Genomic DNA, 7,185 nt, shown 5'->3' with positions numbered 1-7,185 from the left:
AATTCTTTTAAATATATTACAAAATAAACATAGGCGGTGAAAAGTGTGCTATTAGACACTAAACCGTTTGGATCTTGGATTAGCTACTTTCGAATTTCGTCGAAAATGAATTATATTCTACACGTAAGGTAAACAAAAATTGTAAATATAGAATGAATTTTCCTTTTTCATGGACTGCTGTAGTCTGACCAAAAAGGATATTAACTCATTCTTTTTGGTCATAAAATATATATTCGTAAGTTCACGCTTCAATGCGTAAACGCTAAAGCTTTAAAACTTCTGATAACAAGCACTTTTTGAAATCATACAGTATTTAACTACAGACAGGTCCAGAAAGCAGCGAAAAATTCTTTTAAATATATTGAAAAATTTTTCTAGACGGTAAAAAATGTGCTATTAGACACTTAACAGATCAGATTTTTGGTTAGCAACGATCGAATTTCGTCGAATAAGAATTAAATTCTACACGTAAGGTAAACAAAAATTGTTAAAATTGAACAATTATTTCTCCTACTAGGATTGCTCTGGTCCAACCATCGATGATATCAACTAATTGTTTTTAGTCTCTTAATATATATGTGTAAGTATACGCTTCAATGCTTGAACGCTAAAGCTTCAAAACTTTTGATAATAAGCAATTCTTTAAAATCCTACAGTTTTCAACTACGTACAGGTCAAAAAGAAGCAAAAAATTTATTTAATTAAATAAAAAAACTTGTTTAGTCGGTGCAAAATGTGCTATTAGACACTAAACTGATTAGATCTTGGATTAGAAAATATCGAATTTCGATAAAAAAGAATTGAATTCTAAACGTACAGGAAACCAAAATTGTTAAAATAGAAAAAATTTTCCTCTTTGAAGGACTGCTGTGGTCTTACCAAAACAAAACATTTTTCCTGGTCCTAAAATTTATATTTGTAAGAACACGCTTTAATGCTTAAACGAGAACGCTTCAAAAATTCTTATAATTAGCTCTTCTTTAAAATCTTACAGTTTCCAACTACGCACCGGTCAAGAAAGCAGCGAAAAATACTTTTATATGAATTGAGATATTTTCGTAGAAGGAAAAAACTTTTCTACTTTACACTAAACATATTAAATCTTGAGTTAGGGATGATTGAATTTCGTCAAAAAAGAATTAAATTCTACACGTAAGGTAAACAAAAATTGATACAGTAGAAAAATATTTTTTTGTTTCTAAAACTGCTGTGGTCCGACAATTGATGATATTAACTCATTGTTTTCGGTTTTAAAATTTGTATTTGTAAGTATACGCTTTAATGCTTGAACGCCAACGTTTCAAAACTTTCGGTAATTAGCACTTCTTTAGAAATCTTATAGTTTGCAACAACGTACAGGTCTAGAAAACAGCGAAAAATTCCTTTAAATATATTTAAAAATATTGATAGACGGTAAAAAATGTGCTATAAGACACTAAATCGATTGGATCGTGGATAAGCAACGATCGCATTACGACGAAAAATAATTAAGTTCTACACGAGCTGTAAACGAAAATTGTTAAAATTAAATGAATTTTCTTTTATTTTTAGGACTGCTGTGGTCTTACCACAAATGATAACAACTCCATTTTTCTGGTTATAAAATTTATATTCGTAAGTATACGCTTTAATGCTTGAACGCGAAGACTTTAAAACTTCTGTTAATTAGCACTTCTTTAGAAATCTTATAATTTGAAACTTCGTACAGGTCCGAAAAGCAGCGAAAAATTCTGTTATGTGTATAAAAAGATTTTCATAGAAAGAATAAAATGTGCTGTTTAACAATAAACAGATTTAATCTTGGGTTAGGAATAATCGAATTTTGTCAAATTAGAATTGAATTGTACACGTAAGGTAAACAAAAATTAGTAAAATAAAACGAAATTTCCTTTTTTTAGGACTGCTGTAGTCTGAATTTAAATGATATTAACTCATTTTCTCCGGTCTTAAAATTTAACGGTGGAAAATGTGCTATAATAAACTAGACAGATCAGATCTCGGGTTAACTACGATCCAATTTCGTCGAAAAAGAATTGAACTCTACACGTTAGGTAAACAAAAATTTTTGAAAAAAAAAACGAATTTTTCTTTTTCTAGGACTGCTGTAGTCTGACAATAAATAATATAACCTTATATTTTCTAGTCTGAAAATTTAAATTAGTTAGTATACTCTTCAATGCTTAAACGCCAAAGCTTTAAAACTTCTGTTAATTACCACTTCTTTAAAAATCTTTTAGTTTTTTTCTAAGTACAGGTCTTGAAAGCAGCAAAATATTCTTTTAAATTTTGATGTATTTTCATAGACGGTAAAGAATATGCTATTTGACACTAATCAGATTGTATTTTTGGTAAGCAACAATCAAATTTCGTCTAAATAGCATTGAACTCTACACTGAAGGTAAACAAAAATTGTTTAAATAGAACGAATTCTTCTCTTTCTAGGACTGCTTTGGTCGGACAATCGAGTATGTTTCTAGCATTTATATAGGGGACCAGAAAATGGTCGAATATCTCCCAATGAGTTCTACTAAAAAGTTTAACGCTGGAATGAGTGAGATAGGACAGGATAGATAAATGAACACAACACTTTTACGCAGCACAAAGCTGCTTGCCTCGGCATAAAAACTCTCACGGAGTTGAGAGAAAAGCCGGGGCAAGAGAACAATTTATTTAATTAAACTGGTATAACGTACAAGGACAAACAAAAGCTGAAAAGAAAATAGATTATTAGAATAACGACGCGAGGTACCTTTTGGTCGCACGCTAGAGAGCTCTATTACCTTACGCTTCGACGCGAGGCGATAGCCGAACGCACGCTATCTCTTGTCGCACAACGCGATACAGTCACCTAACGATGGCCTGTCTGGCCACAACCTTATCCCACGTTGGTAGCCTGGCGACAGGTTGCAGATCTTTCGCTACAACTGTCCGACTACGTTGTTGTTGGTGGCAAGACACCAGACAACCCCTCTTTGATGGCACGACACCAGCCAACTTTACATACTCCTCACTCACTTCTACACGCTCTAGCTACGTTGCCTAGAACAAAACAAGATAGCGAGAAGCTCAAGTACGAAACACACTGCTTTTAGCTCAAACCAGAATCAATGCCAGAAAGAGAATGAAGCGCGTGCACAAGGCCCCACACATCCTATCCCCTCCACACACCTCAAGGCGCTTTCTCATGCCTCTTGCATGATAAGGCTCACCCGCATGCATTTCAACAGCCTTTGCGCGCCCTCACAACCTTATTAACGCCTAAGCCTTTTATCCTATTCCGCGCGCAATATAAACAATTCTAACATCGTAAATATCGCCGAACAGTCTAATAGCACATTTATCACCGTCTGTGAAAATATATCAATATATCTAAAAGAACTATTCGCTGCTTTCAATATCTGTACGTAGCTGCAAACTGTAAGATTTCAAAGATGTGCTAATTACCAGAAGTTTTAAAGCTTTAGCTTTTAGGCATTAAAGAGTATACTAACAAATATAAATTTTAAGACCAGAAAAAATGAGTTAATATTTTTTATTGTCAGACCACAGCAGTCCAAAGAATAGAAAAATTTTTTCGTTTTCAACAAATTTTGTTTACCTTACGTGTAGAATTCAATTCTTTTACAACGAAATAACATTGTTCTAACCCAAGATCCAGTCTGTTTAGTGTCTAATAGCATATTTTTCACCGTCTATCAAGTTTTTTCAATATATTTAAAAGAATTTTTCGCTGCTTTCTGGACCTGTCTGTAGTTGAAAACTGTAAGATTTCAAAGATGTGCTAATTATTAGTAGTTTTAAAGCCTTCGTGTTCAAGCATTAAAGCGTATAATTACAAATATAAATTTAAAAACCAAAAAAAATGAGTTGATATACTCTGTTCGGCGATATTTACGTTGTTGGAATGGTTTATATTGCGCGCGGAATAGAATAGGCGGCGTATGCGTTAATTAGGTTGCGAGGGCGCGCAAGGGCTGTCGAAATGCATGCGGGTGCGCCTTATCATGCAAGAGGCATGAGAGAGAGCCTGGTGGCGTGTGGAGGGGATAGGATGCGTGGGGCCTGGTGCACGCACTTCAGTCTCATTATGGCATTGATTCTGGTTTGAGCTAAAAGCAGTGTGTTTCCCACTTGAGCTTCTCGCTATCTTGTTTTGTTCTAGGCAACGTAGCTAGAGCGTGTAGAAGTGAGTGAGGAGTATGTAAAGTTGGCTGGTGTCGTGCCATCAAAGAGGGGTTGTCTGGTGTCTTGCCACCAACAACAACGTAGTCGGACAGTTGTAGCGAAAGATCTGCAACCTGTCGCCAGGCTACCAACGTGGGATAAGGTTGTGGCCAGACAGGCCATCGTTAGGTGACTGTATCGCGTTGTGCGACAAGAGATAGCGTGCGTTCGGCTATCGCCTCGCGTCGAAGCGTAAGGTAAKAGAGCTCTCTAGCGTGCGACCAAAAGGTACCTCGCGTCGTTATTCTAATAATCTATTTTCTTTTCAGCTTTTGTTTGTCCTTGTACGTTATACCAGTTTAATTAAATAAATTGTTCTCTTGCCCCGGCTTTTCTCTCAACTCCGTGAGAGTTTTTATGCCRMGGCAAGCAGCTYTRTGYCGCGTAAMACTGTCGTATTCATTTATCTATCCTGTCCTATCTCACTCATTCCAGCGTTAAAGTCTTTTTGTGGAACTCATTGGGAGATATTCGACCATTTTTTGGTCACATATATAAATGCTTAAAACATAGACATTAAACAGACTGGTTCTCAGGTTAGCAACGATCAAATTTTGTCGAAAAAGAATTGAATTATACACGTCAAGTAAACAAAAATTGATACAGTAGAAAAATATTTTTTTGTTTCTAAAACTGCTGTGGTCCGACAATTGATGATATTAACTCATTTTTTTCGGTTTTAAAATTTGTATTTGTAAGTATACGCTTTAATGCTTGAACGCTAACGTTTCAAAACTTTCGGTAATTAGCACTTCTTTAGAAATCTTATAGTTTGCAACAACGTACAGCTCTAGAAAACAGCGAAAAATTCTTAAAAGTAAAAAGAAATCTCCTAAAAGTAACTGATATCAGTTCAGTTCGTTGGATTGGCGCTTGATACTTTTGTCGCTACGGAGAGTTCGCGCTAGATAGTAATTAATATTTATTTGCTTCCAAGTATAATAATCGTCAGCACATTCTTTTTCAAGGTTGGCGTTTTGTAGATGAGAAGTTGGTAGTAGAGGAAGCATTTTGCGTAAGTGGAACGTACTCTCATCCTTGCGAATGGGACTCTTCGTAAGACGTGGCGATCTTCCCTGCAGTCAGTCTACTGCAACAATTTGATTAGTTCGCATCATAAATGTAGTCTACTGCATACATTTTACTTATTTGCATCATAAACCTTAGTATTTTTGACTGTTTTTACAATTTAAAATCTATTACCGTTGGTCGATCAGTATAACCCAACACTGAAAGTCGAGTGTTTCGCGTCGAATCTTTGTCTGATATTCTTGTGTCAAACCTTTGTATACTTATTTCGCGTTGACTAAGTTCGATATTTGTTACTGAGTAGGACAATTGCTATAAGGTTCGAAATCTGTTATTGAATTCGACATCTATTACTAAGTTTTCTACGTTTGTAAACAACTCTTCAATATTTGTGTTTTAATTTCTATATTTGTAAAAAGTTTATAGATTTGCGACTATTCGCGTTCGTATCGTGAGTTAATATTGTGCATAACTTTGTGTAGTTTATTTTGTTAAAGTTTTCTTAAGAATATACTGTTATTTTACCCAATTTTTAGAATTATTTGCGAAATAAATAATTAAGCTTCTTTTCGCACCTGTTTTTCGGTACTTATCTTCAGGACTTAACGCTAGCGCAATTCGAATTAAGAAGCTCCGGAAATCAGCACAAAGGGCCACATCCCGAGGAAACCTTAAAATCATACAGCTATATAAACATCAAGGTAAGTTGTCATCTCTTACTGATTACAGGGGTTAAGTTCCACTTCTGACCCAGATCCCAGGTAAAGTACTGGCTGTACCGGCTAACCAAAAAAAGGGCATTTATTCTCTTTGTAGAAAAGACAGCAAGAAAATCAAAATCAAATCAGAGAATAAACTAAAATTTTTTTTGCTTCATAGCACTCCTTGTCTAGACCGTCACATAATTAACAGAAGTTTTAAATCGTTGGCGTTTAAGCTTTAAAGCGTATAATTACAAAGATAAAATTTACGACTGGAAAAAATGAGTTAATATCATCAAGTGTTTAACCACAGCAGTCATTAAAAAAGGAAAAATACTTCTATTTCGACTCTTTTTAAATACTTTACGTGTAGAATTTATTTCTTTTTCGAAATAATCGATCGTAGTTAACCCGAAATCCAAACTATTTAGTGTTAAATAGCACATTTTTTACCGTCTAAGTAAATTTCTCAATATATATAAAGGAATTTGTCGCTGCTTTCTGGACCCGTACGTAGTAGCAAACTATAGGATTTCTAAAGATATGCTAATTAATGAAAGTTTTAAAGCCTTGGCATTCAAGCATTGACGCGTATACTCACGAATATAAATTTTAATACCAAAAAAAATGAGTTGATATCATTTGTGGTCAGACTACAGCAGTCCTAGAAAGAGGAAACATCCTTTAATTACTTCTACTTTTGTTTTCTTTATGTGTAGAATTCAAATATATTTCGACGAAAATCGATCGTTCTAGACCCAAATTTTAATCTGTTTAATGTCTAATAGCACATTTTTCGACAGCTATAAAAATTTCCCAATATATTTAAAAGAATTTCTCGCTACTCTCTAGACCTGTACGTAGTTGCAAACTATGAGATTTCAAAAGAAGTGCTAATCAGAAGAAATTTCAAAAGGTTTGCGTTTAAGCTTTAAAACGTATACTTACAATAACAAATTTTAAGTCCGAAAAAATGAGTTGATTTCATTGATGGTCCGACTACAGCAGGCCTAGAAACAGAAAAAATTTATCTATTTTAACTATTATTGTTTACTTTGCGTGTATAATGCAATTCTTTTTCGACGAAATTCGATCGTTGCTAACCCGAGATTCAATCTGTTTAGTGTCTAATAGCACATTTTTCACCGTCTATGCAAATTTTTCATATATTTAAAAGTTTTTCGCGGCTTTTCAGACCTATACGTAGTGGCAAACTATATGATTTTAAGTG

The sequence above is a fragment of the Polistes canadensis genome, unplaced genomic scaffold (assembly GCF_001313835.1).
Source record: "Polistes canadensis isolate GaletaPanama2010 unplaced genomic scaffold, ASM131383v1 scaffold_56, whole genome shotgun sequence".
Taxonomy (NCBI): domain Eukaryota; kingdom Metazoa; phylum Arthropoda; class Insecta; order Hymenoptera; family Vespidae; genus Polistes; species Polistes canadensis.
This window is presented reverse-complemented; position numbering follows the sequence as displayed.